The sequence below is a fragment of the Eubalaena glacialis genome, unplaced genomic scaffold (assembly GCF_028564815.1).
Source record: "Eubalaena glacialis isolate mEubGla1 unplaced genomic scaffold, mEubGla1.1.hap2.+ XY scaffold_456, whole genome shotgun sequence".
In the NCBI taxonomy this organism is placed as follows: Eukaryota; Metazoa; Chordata; class Mammalia; order Artiodactyla; family Balaenidae; genus Eubalaena; species Eubalaena glacialis.
The window spans coordinates 98,086-117,207 of NW_026871365.1; the positions used below are offsets into that span (position 1 = coordinate 98,086).

Consider the following 19,122-nt stretch of genomic DNA (forward strand, 5'->3'; position numbering starts at 1 on the left):
TCAGAAAACGAAATATTGCCATTTGCCACAATAAGGATGGTCCTAGAGAACATTACACTTAGCGAAGTAAGTCTGACAGAGAAGCACAAACATACGTGGAATCTAAAACATAATAGAAAAGAAGGTATGTGCAAAAGAGAAACAGACTCACAGACATAGGAAACACACTGATGGTTCCCCGAGGAGAACGGGAGGGGTGGAGGCATAAATTAGGAGCTGCGATGAACAGATACACCGTACTTCATATAAAAGACATAAGCAACAAGGATTTCCAGAATAACACCGGGAATGATATTCAGTATCCTGTAGTAAACTGTAATGGAAAGCAATCTGAAACAATATTAGACATGGAAGACAGTATCCGCTTTGCTGTGCACCTGAAACTAACTCAATATCGTTAATCAACTTTTCTTCCAAAATTACAGCTACTAGTTCTTATAAGTAAATGAATAAGTAAATATTAAATGCATAAATAAAAACAACACACTAAATAAATAGGTGGAATACGAGCTCCCATATGATCCAGCCCTCCCCATCGTGGGTACACATCGGCAAAGGAGAGAAACTGTCATTTGCAGAGATCCATGCACCCCCACGTTCACAGCAGCACTACGGGCCACAGCCAAGACATGGACAAAACCCAAGTGCCCATCAACCGATGGCTGGCACAGGAAGACGTGGTACGTATGTACTGTGGAATATTACTCAGCCATACAAAAGAGTGAGATATTGCCATTTGCACCGATAAGGATGGACCTAGAGTATACTCCACTTAGCGACGTAAGTCAGGCAGAGAAGCACAAAGATATGTGGAATCTAAACCGTACTACAAACGGATGTATGTGCCAAAGAGCAACGGACTCACAGACATGGAAAACACACTGTTCGTTACCCAAGGGGAAAGTGTAGGGCAGGGAAGAATCCGGAGCTGCGATTAACAGAGGGGAAATACTATACATAAAGCACAGAAGCAACAAGGATTTGCCGTACAGCACAGGGAACTGTATTCATATGTCGTGATAACGTATAATGGAAAATAACCTGGAAAAGGACATATAACTGAATCACTTGGCTGTACACCTGAAAGTAACCCAGTATTGTAAATCAACCGTACTGCTACGAAAAGGAGACGAAGACGAAGGGGGAAAAAAGGAGGGCAACGGGACAGAGGCAAGGGCAGGATCCTTGACAACGTAGGATTTGGAAAGGATCGGGGGAAAAGTGGGGAGATAGGGGGTGGGATGGGGGTGTCTGTGGGAGTAGGGTGGAGGCTGAGGTGGTGGTGCCGGTGGTGCTGTCCCGAGGGCTGACGCTGTTGGTGGGAGCAGAGGTTCAGGGGAGGGGGTGGTGTTTGTCGTGCTGATGGTGGTGGTGGCAGTAGTGGTGGAGGAGCGGGCCGGTGTTGGAAACGTATTTCTGTCGAGGGTCAGAACATGAATCTAGAGTGCAGTCTGCGATGATAGTGTGGACTTCTTTTTGAACTCCTCGTGCAAGTGGACGCTTTGGGGACTCTCCAGGAAAATGGGATGTATCACTCCCAGAGGTGGCAACTTCCTTGCTCCTGGTTGTGCAAACATAGTATAACTTTCGCAGTGCGGGCAGAGTGAGGCAGAGAGCTTGGAAACGTGGCGAAAGGTGAAGAGGTTGGGCTGTGCGGGTGCCAGTGTGGGGTGTTCCTTACAGCGAGAAGCGTGACACAAGCGGGGTCGGGGTAAGGACGAGAGCAAGGACAAGGAAGGGGTCTGGGCGTAAGAGTGGCTGAGCCCGCAAGGTGTCAGGTCCTGGAGGCGTGGCTCCCGGGTGTGTGTGGGGTGGGGGCGTCTGCGTGGGAAGGACAGGGGCCGGAAGGTGCGGTGGTGAGCGAGCTGTTGCAGGACCGGTGCCTTGAGTGTGGCAGCGGGGAAGCCCAGCTCCGCTGTGGGGCTGCGGGAACCAAAAGGGGACGCTGCGGCTGCATGGGCCGGGAATCGAACCCGGGCCTCCCGCGTGGCAGGCGAGAATTCTACCACTGAACCACCCATGCACCGATGGCCGCCGGCGCCCGGCGCTGCCCCAGCGGCGCTCGCCGCCAACCGCCGGACCCTGGTCACTGCTCGCCCCGTGGGCATGTGCTCCATTTGAGCAGGAGGCCGACGGGCCACCTGAATGAGAGGCTCCGGGCACGCTGGCGACCCCAGGGCGCGAGGCGGTCGGAAGCACCGAGGGACGAGGGACGGAGGGACGCAGGCGTGCTCGGCCCGTCCCGCGCTTTCTCTGCCGTCCACGGCCGCCGCGAGACTGTCGGTGTCGCCAGAGGAAGCCAGGAGCCGAAGCGGCCTGGCCCGCGCCCGAATCCCAGTCAGGGCAGGCGAGGCGTGGCCGCTGCGGCTGAGCGCCGACGTTCCTCTCAGCAGCCGCCCGGCCCCGACGCACAGCCCCTCTGGCGGCTGGCTTTCTTGCTGGTGCGGGGCGTGCGAGGGCGGGCGGGGGCAGGGATCGGAGCTCGGGGCTGTGCAGGGACCGCGAGCGTGGGAGATGGACACCGGGCACCGCCGCCGCCGCCGCCGCCGCCGCCGCCGCCGTCGCCGAGCGGCGCTCAGGCCACAAGACCAAAGGTGTCTGAGCCTCGCTTCTGCGCTCTGGCCCACCCCTCTCCCGCGGGGTCCCGCTCTGCTGCGTTGGTTGTGAGGAGAAGCACTTGGGCAGACTGGCTGCTGGCTCGCGGACAGCCCGGTGAGGGAGGGAGCGCGCCAGGGTGTGGTTGGGTCCGGCCGGAGCAGCGGCTTCCCCGAGGGACTTGCGCTGTGGCGCCGAGGTGGGTGGCCCGGGCTGGGGGCCGGACGTCTGTGGTGGGTGACAGGGCATCCAGGGCTTCCGCTCACTACTCACTGGAGCACCGTTCCCGGGAGCGACTCCTGCGCCAGGCCCCGTGCAGGGAGGGCCCCCTGTTGGCTGGCCAGCAGGAGGCTGGGCTGCACGCGGCCCGGCAGGCAGGCAGGCAGGCAGGCAGGTAGGCAGGTGTGGTCCGGCCAAGGTCCCAAGGCGAAAAAGCACCGAGGGCACGCACCACAGGCCGGCAAGACGGTGTGGCTGTGGAGGGAATGGAATGGGCAGGCGGGCCGTTGGGGCTGGCGGGAAGGACAGGATGTTGGAAAGAGGGAGAGCTGCTGGTGGCGGAAGTGGAAGAAAGGCTGTGAGAGCGAGTCCGCTGTTCACCGGGCCGAAGTCGGAGGGCGGGCCAGGCGTGGACGGGCTTTCCACACGCGGCCGTTCTGCGTGTGGCGGTGGGGGCGGGGTGGAGCGTGGGAGTGGGAGTGGGAGGGAGGGACGAAGGCAGGCAGGCAGGCAGGCAGGCAGGCAGGCAGGCAGGAAAACCAGCAGCAGCAGCAGCAGCCGCAAGCAGGTGAGGAAAGATGGGCTGCGAAGGACTGAAGGTTTTTCTGGTGGGGGTGCAGGTAGGAGGGGGCTTAGGAGCTGGCCCCTGGGGAGGGCGTTTGTCCGGAAAGCCAGTCGCCGGAGGGTTCCTAGTGCGCCGTTTCTGCCAGGCCCGCGGCCGTGGCTGAGAAGGTCCCGCGTCTGAGAGGCGTGGATGTCCGGGCCGGAGTTTGGAGAGGCCGCAAGAGTGCAGGGCGCGAACGGACTGGAAGGCAGTAAAGCGCTGCCATAGGGCCGGGTGCGTTTGTCGGGCGGGCCAAAAGGCTGGCTTGTCAGGAGTGGGATTCGAACCCACGCCTCCAGGGGAGACTGCGACCTGAACGCAGCGCCTTAGACCGCTCGGCCATCCTGACGGCGGGCCTGGGCGTGCGCGTGGCCGCTGGGCTGGCTGGGACCCGACGCGACGCGAACCCCGGTGCCCTTGGCGGGGCGCGGTGCTCCGCGCCAGGCGCACGGCCGTCTGGGTGAGCGACAGAACGGGCGCGCGGCGGCCGACGGGGAGCACGGCCAGACGACGCGCCTGGCTGCGCCGCGGTGGCGCCCTCGCCCACCCCTGGCCCCGGACGCAGCCGGGCCGCGTCGGGCCAGCCCCTGCCGCCGACCCCCACCCGCGCGTCTCCTCGCCGGCCATGGCCCGGCGCGCGCCCACCCCCTCCTCGCAGCCTTGCTTTCCGTCTCGGGCCCCCTCCACCCGGCGCGATCCCCGCGTCGGAGGCAGTAGGCAGCGCGCACTCGGAGTTTTCAGGGCCACGCGGGTCCGGGTCCCTGTCGGGGTCGGGGGCTGCTGCTTTGGAGGACGCGGTTGGTGTGGCGTTGGGTCGGGTCGGGTCGGGCACGAGCCGGGCGCCCGTGGTGGGCAGGGGGCCGGAGGGCAGGGGGAGGCGTCGGCAGGCAGCCCGAGAGCGGCCGGGCGCGGGGGCGGTGGCCGCCGTCCTCGTTAGTATAGTGGTGAGTATCCCCGCCTGTCACGCGGGAGACCGGGGTTCGATTCCCCGACGGGGAGGCAACACGCCCTCTTTTGGTGGCTGGCGCCGCTCTCTGTCCTGCCGCCTGGCTCCCAAGGGCCCTTCTTCTCCTCCCTCCGCCCTCCGCCCTCCAGCGAGGCGCAGGGCGCCAGCGCGTGCCCAGCCTGCCCACCCTCGCCCCCCTCCAGCCACCCAGCCCTTCCTCCTCGCCGGGCGCTCAGTCGCCAGGGCCGAGCGACGGCCTCCTCTGGACCCCACAAGCGCCCGATGACATTGCGGCCCGCCCCAAGTGGCTGTCTCAGGGGGCTCCTTGCGTCGCGACGCACAGCTGCGCAGCTATGCACAGCGGCATAGGTGCACAGCTGCCGGGACGGGTGGGAGGCGGATGAGTGCCGTCCCCCTGTCGGTGCGGGGAGTGGCCTGGCCCAGCGCCCGGTGGAGAAGGGCTTTGGCGAGCCGGGGGCTGGAAGACGCGTGCCCCGGGGGCGGGGGCGGGCCGCGGCGTGGAGCGGAGGGCCCTGGAGCAGCAAGGCAGCGAGAGCGCCCCCCTGAGGCGGTCGGGCCGGTGGCCGAGGGCAGCTTCGTAGGGCTGGCGCGGGTGGGGCGCCGGGGAGCCTTGGTGGCGCCTGTGACGTCACAGAGCTGCCGGCCGGCGGGGCGTCGGGGCAGGGCTGCTCCAAGCGGCGGCTGCGGCGGCGGCGGCGGCTGAGGAGGAGGAGGAGGAGGAGGAGGAGGACGAGGAGGAGGACGAGGAAGAGAAAGGGGAGTAGGAGGAGGAAGAGAAGGAGGAGGAGGAGGAGGAGGAGGAGGAGGAGGAGGAGAAGGCGGCGGCGACGAGAGTGCGCTCGGGCGAGCCCGGTGCCGGCGTCTCGGGGCGGCCCGGGCTGTGCAGCGTTGGTGGTATAGTGGTGAGCATAGCTGCCTTCCAAGCAGTTGACCCGGGTTCGATTCCCGGCCAACGCAGCGGGCTGACCTTTTACCGAGCTCCACGGGCGGCCGGCCGGCCGGGGGCCTGTGAGGGAGAGCTGGGAGCAGGGAGCTAGCTGGCCCCAGCGGCTTTTCTTGTGTGTGCGAGAAGCAGGCGCGCAGTGTTCTGAGGGCGCTGCAAGCAGGAAGGACGGTAGGACACGTGGATTGCCAGGGGCGGCGCGTGGCTGGACTTGGAAAGGCCGGGTCTTGGCGCCAAGGTGGCGCCGAGCGGGTGCTATGGGTCCAGCAGGAGCAGTGGTAGAGCCTGACGCTCCCTGGTGGTCTAGTGGTTAGGATTCGGCGCTCTCACCGCCGCGGCCCGGGTTCGATTCCCGGTCAGGGAAGCCTTTCTTCTGCCTCTCTACCTCCCACCGTCCACATCCCACTTTTAGGCCACGCTTGCTCCGCGGCCTCGGCGCCCCGACAAGAGCCGCCCGGTGCCCTGCACCTCCAGCCCAAGCCCTGCCAGGCAACCTCCACCCTCCCTCCCCGGCCAAACCTTTTGGCCGCACTGGCGCGCGCCCACTCGAGGCCTTCGACGTCCCGTGTCTTCCTTTTCGGACGCTTGCCTCAGCCCCAAACACGAGTGGCCGGGGCCGCGCCTCTCGCCGCCGTGGCCGTGGCCACGAGCAAACGCCCCCGCCTGTGTCTGGACTCTCCATCAGCACTGCTTTTCCCCCACGGCGACAGCGGCGGCAGCGCCGACGGCGACGGCGGTGTCACACGCGGTGCCTTCTAACAAAGCCGGATCCCCTGTGGAAAGGAGCACCGGTGGGCAGACGGGTGCTTCGCACCACCGCAGCAGGTTTCCTGAACGCCCTTGCCGGTGCCGTGGGGGTGGCTGACAGTGTGGGATGAAGGTGTTTGTGGCCGCGGTCGGTGGCCACCCCACGCGGGTTAGGGAACGGAGCAGAAGGACCCCATGGAGAGAGGGCGGCGGTGGGCCGCGTGCTGGGAGGTGCGAGGAAGGGCCTGGGGTGTCTGGGTGGAGCGCGGGCAGGAGCGGGAGGTGTTGGGCTGGCGGGGACCTGGCCCGGGAGAGCGGCTGGCCACTCAGGCAGGGGCTCAGCAGAAGCTTGGGGGTGGTGGCAGCACCTGGCCCGGCACGTGTGTACGGGTGGGTCAGATCAGGGGCCGGGGTGGGCCTGGAGTAGGAGTGCGTCTGAGGAGCACTGGCGGAAGTGAGACTTCCGGGCAGGACATGTGACAGTCGGGCCTGGGATACAAGGGGAAGGTGGCGGGGAGAGGGGTCCGAGCCGGCAGGCTGGGGGGAAGGGCGGGGTGTGTGAGTGGGCTGTGGGGCGAGGAAGACGGTGGGAGAGGACCCCTTCGCGGTGGGGTGGCGGGTGAGCGCGCCAGACTGGTGTGCTGTGCGGCAAGGTGGTCAGGCTAACCAGTGGGTTGGGACTGGGGGCGGTGGGTAGGAGGCAGGCAAGAGAAGAGCAGAAACGGAGCGCGCCTCAGGGGCTAGGCGGGGTCCGAATGGGGTGGGGGCATTCTACTGCCCCAGAGACATATACATCACCTCTCATCGGGAGAAACCATCCGGTCTCAGGTGTGTGTGGCGGCGGGGGTGGGGGGAGGAGGGGTTGAGGTTGAAAGAGGCCAAAGGAGAGGTCCCCTATGATCCAGCAATCCCACTCCTGGGTACGTACCCGGCAATGACGAAACAAGAGTGCAAAAAGGCACAAGCACCTCCACGTTCACAGCGGCACTATTTGCAGTAGCCAAGACACGGGAAAAAAACCCAAGTGCCCGTCAACGGGTGGCTAGTACAAGAAGAGGTGGTATATATGTACTATGGGATATTACTCAGCCATTAATAAAAAAGAATGAAATATTGCCATTTGCCGCAACAAGAATGCTCCCAGAGAATATTACACTTAGTGAAGTAGGTCCGACAGAGAAGCACAAAGATATGTGGAATCTAAAAAGTACTACCAATGAATCTATGTGCAAAACAGAAACAGACTCACAGACCTAGAAGACACAGTGATGGTTACCCGAGGTAAAAAGGAGGGGTGGAGGGATAAATTAGGAGCTCGATGAACAGATACACAGTACTTCATATAAAGGAGATAAGCAACAAGGATTTCCAGAATAACGCAGGGAGTGATAGTCAATATCCTGCAATAACCTGTAGTGGAAATCAATCTGAAACAATATTAGACATGGAAAACAGTATCCCCCTTGCTGTACACCTGAAACTAACTCAATATTGTTAATCAACTCTTCTTCTTAAACCACGAGTACTAGTACTTATAAGTAAGTAAGTAAGTAAATAAATAAAAACAACGACCAAAATAAACAGGAGAAACATGAGCCATCAGATGATCCAGCAATCCCCGTCGTGGGTACACATCCGCCAAAGAGAAAAACTGTTGTTTGAAGAGATCCACGCACCCCCGTGTTTGCAGCAGCACTGTGTGCCGCAGCCAAGACATAGAAAAAACCCATGTGCCCATCAACAGTTGGCTGACAGGAAGAGATGCGGTATATATGTACTGTGGAATATTACTCAGCCATTTCAGAAAACGAAATATTGCCATTTGCCACAATAAGGATGGTCCTAGAGAACATTACACTTAGCGAAGTAAGTCTGACAGAGAAGCACAAACATACGTGGAATCTAAAACATAATAGAAAAGAAGGTATGTGCAAAAGAGAAACAGACTCACAGACATAGGAAACACACTGATGGTTCCCCGAGGAGAACGGGAGGGGTGGAGGCATAAATTAGGAGCTGCGATGAACAGATACACCGTACTTCATATAAAAGACATAAGCAACAAGGATTTCCAGAATAACACCGGGAATGATATTCAATATCCTGTAGTAAACTGTAATGGAAAGCAATCTGAAACAATATTAGACATGGAAGACAGTATCCGCTTTGCTGTGCACCTGAAACTAACTCAATATCGTTAATCAACTTTTCTTCCAAAATTACAGCTACTAGTTCTTATAAGTAAATGAATAAGTAAATATTAAATGCATAAATAAAAACAACACACTAAATAAATAGGTGGAATACGAGCTCCCATATGATCCAGCCCTCCCCATCGTGGGTACACATCGGCAAAGGAGAGAAACTGTCATTTGCAGAGATCCATGCACCCCCACGTTCACAGCAGCACTACGGGCCACAGCCAAGACATGGACAAAACCCAAGTGCCCATCAACCGATGGCTGGCACAGGAAGACGTGGTACGTATGTACTGTGGAATATTACTCAGCCATACAAAAGAGTGAGATATTGCCATTTGCACCGATAAGGATGGACCTAGAGTATACTCCACTTAGCGACGTAAGTCAGGCAGAGAAGCACAAAGATATGTGGAATCTAAACCGTACTACAAACGGATGTATGTGCCAAAGAGCAACGGACTCACAGACATGGAAAACACACTGTTCGTTACCCAAGGGGAAAGTGTAGGGCAGGGAAGAATCCGGAGCTGCGATTAACAGAGGGGAAATACTATACATAAAGCACAGAAGCAACAAGGATTTGCCGTACAGCACAGGGAACTGTATTCATATGTCGTGATAACGTATAATGGAAAATAACCTGGAAAAGGACATATAACTGAATCACTTGGCTGTACACCTGAAAGTAACCCAGTATTGTAAATCAACCGTACTGCTACGAAAAGGAGACGAAGACGAAGGGGGAAAAAAGGAGGGCAACGGGACAGAGGCAAGGGCAGGATCCTTGACAACGTAGGATTTGGAAAGGATCGGGGGAAAAGTGGGGAGATAGGGGGTGGGATGGGGGTGTCTGTGGGAGTAGGGTGGAGGCTGAGGTGGTGGTGCCGGTGGTGCTGTCCCGAGGGCTGACGCTGTTGGTGGGAGCAGAGGTTCAGGGGAGGGGGTGGTGTTTGTCGTGCTGATGGTGGTGGTGGCAGTAGTGGTGGAGGAGCGGGCCGGTGTTGGAAACGTATTTCTGTCGAGGGTCAGAACATGAATCTAGAGTGCAGTCTGCGATGATAGTGTGGACTTCTTTTTGAACTCCTCGTGCAAGTGGACGCTTTGGGGACTCTCCAGGAAAATGGGATGTATCACTCCCAGAGGTGGCAACTTCCTTGCTCCTGGTTGTGCAAACATAGTATAACTTTCGCAGTGCGGGCAGAGTGAGGCAGAGAGCTTGGAAACGTGGCGAAAGGTGAAGAGGTTGGGCTGTGCGGGTGCCAGTGTGAGGTGTTCCTTACAGCGAGAAGCGTGACACAAGCGGGGTCGGGGTAAGGACGAGAGCAAGGACAAGGAAGGGGTCTGGGCGTAAGAGTGGCTGAGCCCGCAAGGTGTCAGGTCCTGGAGGCGTGGCTCCCGGGTGTGTGTGGGGTGGGGGCGTCTGCGTGGGAAGGACAGGGGCCGGAAGGTGCGGTGGTGAGCGAGCTGTTGCAGGACCGGTGCCTTGAGTGTGGCAGCGGGGAAGCCCAGCTCCGCTGTGGGGCTGCGGGAACCAAAAGGGGACGCTGCGGCTGCATGGGCCGGGAACCGAACCCGGGCCTCCCGCGTGGCAGGCGAGAATTCTACCACTGAACCACCCATGCACCGATGGCCGCCGGCGCCCGGCGCTGCCCCAGCGGCGCTCGCCGCCAACCGCCGGACCCTGGTCACTGCTCGCCCCGTGGGCATGTGCTCCATTTGAGCAGGAGGCCGACGGGCCACCTGAATGAGAGGCTCCGGGCACGCTGGCGACCCCAGGGCGCGAGGCGGTCGGAAGCACCGAGGGACGAGGGACGGAGGGACGCAGGCGTGCTCGGCCCGTCCCGCGCTTTCTCTGCCGTCCACGGCCGCCGCGAGACTGTCGGTGTCGCCAGAGGAAGCCAGGAGCCGAAGCGGCCTGGCCCGCGCCCGAATCCCAGTCAGGGCAGGCGAGGCGTGGCCGCTGCGGCTGAGCGCCGACGTTCCTCTCAGCAGCCGCCCGGCCCCGACGCACAGCCCCTCTGGCGGCTGGCTTTCTTGCTGGTGCGGGGCGTGCGAGGGCGGGCGGGGGCAGGGATCGGAGCTCGGGGCTGTGCAGGGACCGCGAGCGTGGGAGATGGACACCGGGCACCGCCGCCGCCGCCGCCGCCGCCGCCGCCGCCGTCGCCGAGCGGCGCTCAGGCCACAAGACCAAAGGTGTCTGAGCCTCGCTTCTGCGCTCTGGCCCACCCCTCTCCCGCGGGGTCCCGCTCTGCTGCGTTGGTTGTGAGGAGAAGCACTTGGGCAGACTGGCTGCTGGCTCGCGGACAGCCCGGTGAGGGAGGGAGCGCGCCAGGGTGTGGTTGGGTCCGGCCGGAGCAGCGGCTTCCCCGAGGGACTTGCGCTGTGGCGCCGAGGTGGGTGGCCCGGGCTGGGGGCCGGACGTCTGTGGTGGGTGACAGGGCATCCAGGGCTTCCGCTCACTACTCACTGGAGCACCGTTCCCGGGAGCGACTCCTGCGCCAGGCCCCGTGCAGGGAGGGCCCCCTGTTGGCTGGCCAGCAGGAGGCTGGGCTGCACGCGGCCCGGCAGGCAGGCAGGCAGGCAGGCAGGTAGGCAGGTGTGGTCCGGCCAAGGTCCCAAGGCGAAAAAGCACCGAGGGCACGCACCACAGGCCGGCAAGACGGTGTGGCTGTGGAGGGAATGGAATGGGCAGGCGGGCCGTTGGGGCTGGCGGGAAGGACAGGATGTTGGAAAGAGGGAGAGCTGCTGGTGGCGGAAGTGGAAGAAAGGCTGTGAGAGCGAGTCCGCTGTTCACCGGGCCGAAGTCGGAGGGCGGGCCAGGCGTGGACGGGCTTTCCACACGCGGCCGTTCTGCGTGTGGCGGTGGGGGCGGGGTGGAGCGTGGGAGTGGGAGTGGGAGGGAGGGACGAAGGCAGGCAGGCAGGCAGGCAGGCAGGCAGGCAGGCAGGAAAAGCAGCAGCAGCAGCAGCAGCCGCAAGCAGGTGAGGAAAGATGGGCTGCGAAGGACTGAAGGTTTTTCTGGTGGGGGTGCAGGTAGGAGGGGGCTTAGGAGCTGGCCCCTGGGGAGGGCGTTTGTCCGGAAAGCCAGTCGCCGGAGGGTTCCTAGTGCGCCGTTTCTGCCAGGCCCGCGGCCGTGGCTGAGAAGGTCCCGCGTCTGAGAGGCGTGGATGTCCGGGCCGGAGTTTGGAGAGGCCGCAAGAGTGCAGGGCGCGAACGGACTGGAAGGCAGTAAAGCGCTGCCATAGGGCCGGGTGCGTTTGTCGGGCGGGCCAAAAGGCTGGCTTGTCAGGAGTGGGATTCGAACCCACGCCTCCAGGGGAGACTGCGACCTGAACGCAGCGCCTTAGACCGCTCGGCCATCCTGACGGCGGGCCTGGGCGTGCGCGTGGCCGCTGGGCTGGCTGGGACCCGACGCGACGCGAACCCCGGTGCCCTTGGCGGGGCGCGGTGCTCCGCGCCAGGCGCGCGGCCGTCTGGGTGAGCGACAGAACGGGCGCGCGGCGGCCGACGGGGAGCACGGCCAGACGACGCGCCTGGCTGCGCCGCGGTGGCGCCCTCGCCCACCCCTGGCCCCGGACGCAGCCGGGCCGCGTCGGGCCAGCCCCTGCCGCCGACCCCCACCCGCGCGTCTCCTCGCCGGCCATGGCCCGGCGCGCGCCCACCCCCTCCTCGCAGCCTTGCTTTCCGTCTCGGGCCCCCTCCACCCGGCGCGATCCCCGCGTCGGAGGCAGTAGGCAGCGCGCACTCGGAGTTTTCAGGGCCACGCGGGTCCGGGTCCCTGTCGGGGTCGGGGGCTGCTGCTTTGGAGGACGCGGTTGGTGTGGCGTTGGGTCGGGTCGGGTCGGGCACGAGCCGGGCGCCCGTGGTGGGCAGGGGGCCGGAGGGCAGGGGGAGGCGTCGGCAGGCAGCCCGAGAGCGGCCGGGCGCGGGGGCGGTGGCCGCCGTCCTCGTTAGTATAGTGGTGAGTATCCCCGCCTGTCACGCGGGAGACCGGGGTTCGATTCCCCGACGGGGAGGCAACACGCCCTCTTTTGGTGGCTGGCGCCGCTCTCTGTCCTGCCGCCTGGCTCCCAAGGGCCCTTCTTCTCCTCCCTCCGCCCTCCGCCCTCCAGCGAGGCGCAGGGCGCCAGCGCGTGCCCAGCCTGCCCACCCTCGCCCCCCTCCAGCCACCCAGCCCTTCCTCCTCGCCGGGCGCTCAGTCGCCAGGGCCGAGCGACGGCCTCCTCTGGACCCCACAAGCGCCCGATGACATTGCGGCCCGCCCCAAGTGGCTGTCTCAGGGGGCTCCTTGCGTCGCGACGCACAGCTGCGCAGCTATGCACAGCGGCATAGGTGCACAGCTGCCGGGACGGGTGGGAGGCGGATGAGTGCCGTCCCCCTGTCGGTGCGGGGAGTGGCCTGGCCCAGCGCCCGGTGGAGAAGGGCTTTGGCGAGCCGGGGGCTGGAAGACGCGTGCCCCGGGGGCGGGGGCGGGCCGCGGCGTGGAGCGGAGGGCCCTGGAGCAGCAAGGCAGCGAGAGCGCCCCCCTGAGGCGGTCGGGCCGGTGGCCGAGGGCAGCTTCGTAGGGCTGGCGCGGGTGGGGCGCCGGGGAGCCTTGGTGGCGCCTGTGACGTCACAGAGCTGCCGGCCGGCGGGGCGTCGGGGCAGGGCTGCTCCAAGCGGCGGCTGCGGCGGCGGCGGCGGCTGAGGAGGAGGAGGAGGAGGAGGAGGAGGACGAGGAGGAGGACGAGGAAGAGAAAGGGGAGTAGGAGGAGGAAGAGAAGGAGGAGGAGGAGGAGGAGGAGGAGGAGGAGGAGGAGAAGGCGGCGGCGACGAGAGTGCGCTCGGGCGAGCCCGGTGCCGGCGTCTCGGGGCGGCCCGGGCTGTGCAGCGTTGGTGGTATAGTGGTGAGCATAGCTGCCTTCCAAGCAGTTGACCCGGGTTCGATTCCCGGCCAACGCAGCGGGCTGACCTTTTACCGAGCTCCACGGGCGGCCGGCCGGCCGGGGGCCTGTGAGGGAGAGCTGGGAGCAGGGAGCTAGCTGGCCCCAGCGGCTTTTCTTGTGTGTGCGAGAAGCAGGCGCGCAGTGTTCTGAGGGCGCTGCAAGCAGGAAGGACGGTAGGACACGTGGATTGCCAGGGGCGGCGCGTGGCTGGACTTGGAAAGGCCGGGTCTTGGCGCCAAGGTGGCGCCGAGCGGGTGCTATGGGTCCAGCAGGAGCAGTGGTAGAGCCTGACGCTCCCTGGTGGTCTAGTGGTTAGGATTCGGCGCTCTCACCGCCGCGGCCCGGGTTCGATTCCCGGTCAGGGAAGCCTTTCTTCTGCCTCTCTACCTCCCACCGTCCACATCCCACTTTTAGGCCACGCTTGCTCCGCGGCCTCGGCGCCCCGACAAGAGCCGCCCGGTGCCCTGCACCTCCAGCCCAAGCCCTGCCAGGCAACCTCCACCCTCCCTCCCCGGCCAAACCTTTTGGCCGCACTGGCGCGCGCCCACTCGAGGCCTTCGACGTCCCGTGTCTTCCTTTTCGGACGCTTGCCTCAGCCCCAAACACGAGTGGCCGGGGCCGCGCCTCTCGCCGCCGTGGCCGTGGCCACGAGCAAACGCCCCCGCCTGTGTCTGGACTCTCCATCAGCACTGCTTTTCCCCCACGGCGACAGCGGCGGCAGCGCCGACGGCGACGGCGGTGTCACACGCGGTGCCTTCTAACAAAGCCGGATCCCCTGTGGAAAGGAGCACCGGTGGGCAGACGGGTGCTTCGCACCACCGCAGCAGGTTTCCTGAACGCCCTTGCCGGTGCCGTGGGGGTGGCTGACAGTGTGGGATGAAGGTGTTTGTGGCCGCGGTCGGTGGCCACCCCACGCGGGTTAGGGAACGGAGCAGAAGGACCCCATGGAGAGAGGGCGGCGGTGGGCCGCGTGCTGGGAGGTGCGAGGAAGGGCCTGGGGTGTCTGGGTGGAGCGCGGGCAGGAGCGGGAGGTGTTGGGCTGGCGGGGACCTGGCCCGGGAGAGCGGCTGGCCACTCAGGCAGGGGCTCAGCAGAAGCTTGGGGGTGGTGGCAGCACCTGGCCCGGCACGTGTGTACGGGTGGGTCAGATCAGGGGCCGGGGTGGGCCTGGAGTAGGAGTGCGTCTGAGGAGCACTGGCGGAAGTGAGACTTCCGGGCAGGACATGTGACAGTCGGGCCTGGGATACAAGGGGAAGGTGGCGGGGAGAGGGGTCCGAGCCGGCAGGCTGGGGGGAAGGGCGGGGTGTGTGAGTGGGCTGTGGGGCGAGGAAGACGGTGGGAGAGGACCCCTTCGCGGTGGGGTGGCGGGTGAGCGCGCCAGACTGGTGTGCTGTGCGGCAAGGTGGTCAGGCTAACCAGTGGGTTGGGACTGGGGGCGGTGGGTAGGAGGCAGGCAAGAGAAGAGCAGAAACGGAGCGCGCCTCAGGGGCTAGGCGGGGTCCGAATGGGGTGGGGGCATTCTACTGCCCCAGAGACATATACATCACCTCTCATCGGGAGAAACCATCCGGTCTCAGGTGTGTGTGGCGGCGGGGGTGGGGGGAGGAGGGGTTGAGGTTGAAAGAGGCCAAAGGAGAGGTCCCCTATGATCCAGCAATCCCACTCCTGGGTACGTACCCGGCAATGACGAAACAAGAGTGCAAAAAGGCACAAGCACCTCCACGTTCACAGCGGCACTATTTGCAGTAGCCAAGACACGGGAAAAAAACCCAAGTGCCCGTCAACGGGTGGCTAGTACAAGAAGAGGTGGTATATATGTACTATGGGATATTACTCAGCCATTAATAAAAAAGAATGAAATATTGCCATTTGCCGCAACAAGAATGCTCCCAGAGAATATTACACTTAGTGAAGTAGGTCCGACAGAGAAGCACAAAGATATGTGGAATCTAAAAAGTACTACCAATGAATCTATGTGCAAAACAGAAACAGACTCACAGACCTAGAAGACACAGTGATGGTTACCCGAGGTAAAAAGGAGGGGTGGAGGGATAAATTAGGAGCTCGATGAACAGATACACAGTACTTCATATAAAGGAGATAAGCAACAAGGATTTCCAGAATAACGCAGGGAGTGATAGTCAATATCCTGCAATAACCTGTAGTGGAAATCAATCTGAAACAATATTAGACATGGAAAACAGTATCCCCCTTGCTGTACACCTGAAACTAACTCAATATTGTTAATCAACTCTTCTTCTTAAACCACGAGTACTAGTACTTATAAGTAAGTAAGTAAGTAAATAAATAAAAACAACGACCAAAATAAACAGGAGAAACATGAGCCATCAGATGATCCAGCAATCCCCGTCGTGGGTACACATCCGCCAAAGAGAAAAACTGTTGTTTGAAGAGATCCACGCACCCCCGTGTTTGCAGCAGCACTGTGTGCCGCAGCCAAGACATAGAAAAAACCCATGTGCCCATCAACAGTTGGCTGACAGGAAAAGATGCGGTATATATGTACTGTGGAATATTACTCAGCCATTTCAGAAAACGAAATATTGCCATTTGCCACAATAAGGATGGTCCTAGAGAACATTACACTTAGCGAAGTAAGTCTGACAGAGAAGCACAAACATACGTGGAATCTAAAACATAATAGAAAAGAAGGTATGTGCAAAAGAGAAACAGACTCACAGACATAGGAAACACACTGATGGTTCCCCGAGGAGAACGGGAGGGGTGGAGGCATAAATTAGGAGCTGCGATGAACAGATACACCGTACTTCATATAAAAGACATAAGCAACAAGGATTTCCAGAATAACACCGGGAATGATATTCAATATCCTGTAGTAAACTGTAATGGAAAGCAATCTGAAACAATATTAGACATGGAAGACAGTATCCGCTTTGCTGTGCACCTGAAACTAACTCAATATCGTTAATCAACTTTTCTTCCAAAATTACAGCTACTAGTTCTTATAAGTAAATGAATAAGTAAATATTAAATGCATAAATAAAAACAACACACTAAATAAATAGGTGGAATACGAGCTCCCATATGATCCAGCCCTCCCCATCGTGGGTACACATCGGCAAAGGAGAGAAACTGTCATTTGCAGAGATCCATGCACCCCCACGTTCACAGCAGCACTACGGGCCACAGCCAAGACATGGACAAAACCCAAGTGCCCATCAACCGATGGCTGGCACAGGAAGACGTGGTACGTATGTACTGTGGAATATTACTCAGCCATACAAAAGAGTGAGATATTGCCATTTGCACCGATAAGGATGGACCTAGAGTATACTCCACTTAGCGACGTAAGTCAGGCAGAGAAGCACAAAGATATGTGGAATCTAAACCGTACTACAAACGGATGTATGTGCCAAAGAGCAACGGACTCACAGACATGGAAAACACACTGTTCGTTACCCAAGGGGAAAGTGTAGGGCAGGGAAGAATCCGGAGCTGCGATTAACAGAGGGGAAATACTATACATAAAGCACAGAAGCAACAAGGATTTGCCGTACAGCACAGGGAACTGTATTCATATGTCGTGATAACGTATAATGGAAAATAACCTGGAAAAGGACATATAACTGAATCACTTGGCTGTACACCTGAAAGTAACCCAGTATTGTAAATCAACCATACTGCTACGAAAAGGAGACGAAGACGAAGGGGGAAAAAAGGAGGGCAACGGGACAGAGGCAAGGGCAGGATCCTTGACAACGTAGGATTTGGAAAGGATCGGGGGAAAAGTGGGGAGATAGGGGGTGGGATGGGGGTGTCTGTGGGAGTAGGGTGGAGGCTGAGGTGGTGGTGCCGGTGGTGCTGTCCCGAGGGCTGACGCTGTTGGTGGGAGCAGAGGTTCAGGGGAGGGGGTGGTGTTTGTCGTGCTGATGGTGGTGGTGGCAGTAGTGGTGGAGGAGCGGGCCGGTGTTGGAAACGTATTTCTGTCGAGGGTCAGAACATGAATCTAGAGTGCAGTCTGCGATGATAGTGTGGACTTCTTTTTGAACTCCTCGTGCAAGTGGACGCTTTGGGGACTCTCCAGGAAAATGGGATGTATCACTCCCAGAGGTGGCAACTTCCTTGCTCCTGGTTGTGCAAACATAGTATAACTTTCGCAGTGCGGGCAGAGTGAGGCAGAGAGCTTGGAAACGTGGCGAAAGGTGAAGAGGTTGGGCTGTGCGGGTGCCAGTGTGGGGTGTTCCTTACAGCGAGAAGCGTGACACAAGCGGGGTCGGGGTAAGGACGAGAGCAAGGACAAGGAAGGGGTCTGGGCGTAAGAGTGGCTGAGCCCGCAAGGTGTCAGGTCCTGGAGGCGTGGCTCCCGGGTGTGTGTGGGGTGGGGGCGTCTGCGTGGGAAGGACAGGGGCCGGAAGGTGCGGTGGTGAGCGAGCTGTTGCAGGACCGGTGCCTTGAGTGTGGCAGCGGGGAAGCCCAGCTCCGCTGTGGGGCTGCGGGAACCAAAAGGGGACGCTGCGGCTGCATGGGCCGGGAATCGAACCCGGGCCTCCCGCGTGGCAGGCGAGAATTCTACCACTGAACCACCCATGCACCGATGGCCGCCGGCGCCCGGCGCTGCCCCAGCGGCGCTCGCCGCCAACCGCCGGACCCTGGTCACTGCTCGCCCCGTGGGCATGTGCTCCATTTGAGCAGGAGGCCGACGGGCCACCTGAATGAGAGGCTCCGGGCACGCTGGCGACCCCAGGGCGCGAGGCGGTCGGAAGCACCGAGGGACGAGGGACGGAGGGACGCAGGCGTGCTCGGCCCGTCCCGCGCTTTCTCTGCCGTCCACGGCCGCCGCGAGACTGTCGGTGTCGCCAGAGGAAGCCAGGAGCCGAAGCGGCCTGGCCCGCGCCCGAATCCCAGTCAGGGCAGGCGAGGCGTGGCCGCTGCGGCTGAGCGCCGACGTTCCTCTCAGCAGCCGCCCGGCCCCGACGCACAGCCCCTCTGGCGGCTGGCTTTCTTGCTGGTGCGGGGCGTGCGAGGGCGGGCGGGGGCAGGGATCGGAGCTCGGGGCTGTGCAGGGACCGCGAGCGTGGGAGATGGACACCGGGCACCGCCGCCGCCGCCGCCGCCGCCGCCGCCGCCGTCGCCGAGCGGCGCTCAGGCCACAAGACCAAAGGTGTCTGAGCCTCGCTTCTGCGCTCTGGCCCACCCCTCTCCCGCGGGGTCCCGCTCTGCTGCGTTGGTTGTGAGGAGAAGCACTTGGGCAGACTGGCTGCTGGCTCGCGGACAGCCCGGTGAGGGAGGGAGCGCGCCAGGGTGTGGTTGGGTCCGGCCGGAGCAGCGGCTTCCCCGAGGGACTTGCGCTGTGGCGCCGAGGTGGGTGGCCCGGGCTGGGGGCCGGACGTCTGTGGTGGGTGACAGGGCATCCAGGGCTTCCGCTCACTACTCACTGGAGCACCGTTCCCGGGAGCGACTCCTGCGCCAGGCCCCGTGCAGGGAGGGCCCCCTGTTGGCTGGCCAGCAGGAGGCTGGGCTGCACGCGGCCCGGCAGGCAGGCAGGCAGGCAGGCAGGTAGGCAGGTGTGGTCCGGCCAAGGTCCCAAGGCGAAAAAGCACCGAGGGCACGCACCACAGGCCGGCAAGACGGTGTGGCTGTGGAGGGAATGGAATGGGCAGGCGGGCCGTTGGGGCTGGCGGGAAGGACAGGATGTTGGAAAGAGGGAGAGCTGCTGGTGGCGGAAGTGGAAGAAAGGCTGTGAGAGCGAGTCCGCTGTTCACCGGGCCGAAGTCGGAGGGCGGGCCAGGCGTGGACGGGCTTTCCACACGCGGCCGTTCTGCGTGTGGCGGTGGGGGCGGGGTGGAGCGTGGGAGTGGGAGTGGGAGGGAGGGACGAAGGCAGGCAGGCAGGCAGGCAGGCAGGCAGGCAGGCAGGCAGGAAAACCAGCAGCAGCAGCA

General features: G+C 61.9%; 10 non-coding genes across 10 annotated transcripts; 6 read left to right on the forward strand and 4 right to left on the reverse strand.

Moving 5' to 3' along the window:
• Positions 1-1,952: 1,952 nt before the first annotated feature.
• On the reverse strand, positions 1,953-2,023 carry TRNAG-GCC (transfer RNA glycine (anticodon GCC)). The gene has a single exon. It is a non-coding gene; the product is annotated as a tRNA-Gly (tRNA).
• Positions 2,024-3,684: 1,661 nt separating this feature from the next.
• TRNAL-CAG (transfer RNA leucine (anticodon CAG)) lies at positions 3,685-3,767 on the reverse strand. The gene has a single exon. It is a non-coding gene; the product is annotated as a tRNA-Leu (tRNA).
• Positions 3,768-4,345: 578 nt separating this feature from the next.
• TRNAD-GUC (transfer RNA aspartic acid (anticodon GUC)) lies at positions 4,346-4,417 on the forward strand. The gene has a single exon. It is a non-coding gene; the product is annotated as a tRNA-Asp (tRNA).
• An 853-nt stretch (positions 4,418-5,270) lies between these two features.
• On the forward strand, positions 5,271-5,342 carry TRNAG-UCC (transfer RNA glycine (anticodon UCC)). Its single transcript has one exon. It is a non-coding gene; the product is annotated as a tRNA-Gly (tRNA).
• Positions 5,343-5,620: 278 nt separating this feature from the next.
• Positions 5,621-5,692, forward strand: TRNAE-CUC (transfer RNA glutamic acid (anticodon CUC)). Its single transcript has one exon. It is a non-coding gene; the product is annotated as a tRNA-Glu (tRNA).
• Positions 5,693-11,559: 5,867 nt separating this feature from the next.
• Positions 11,560-11,642, reverse strand: TRNAL-CAG (transfer RNA leucine (anticodon CAG)). The gene has a single exon. It is a non-coding gene; the product is annotated as a tRNA-Leu (tRNA).
• A 578-nt stretch (positions 11,643-12,220) lies between these two features.
• On the forward strand, positions 12,221-12,292 carry TRNAD-GUC (transfer RNA aspartic acid (anticodon GUC)). Its single transcript has one exon. It is a non-coding gene; the product is annotated as a tRNA-Asp (tRNA).
• Positions 12,293-13,145: 853 nt separating this feature from the next.
• On the forward strand, positions 13,146-13,217 carry TRNAG-UCC (transfer RNA glycine (anticodon UCC)). Its single transcript has one exon. It is a non-coding gene; the product is annotated as a tRNA-Gly (tRNA).
• A 278-nt stretch (positions 13,218-13,495) lies between these two features.
• Positions 13,496-13,567, forward strand: TRNAE-CUC (transfer RNA glutamic acid (anticodon CUC)). Its single transcript has one exon. It is a non-coding gene; the product is annotated as a tRNA-Glu (tRNA).
• A 4,135-nt stretch (positions 13,568-17,702) lies between these two features.
• Positions 17,703-17,773, reverse strand: TRNAG-GCC (transfer RNA glycine (anticodon GCC)). Its single transcript has one exon. It is a non-coding gene; the product is annotated as a tRNA-Gly (tRNA).
• Positions 17,774-19,122: the final 1,349 nt, after the last annotated feature.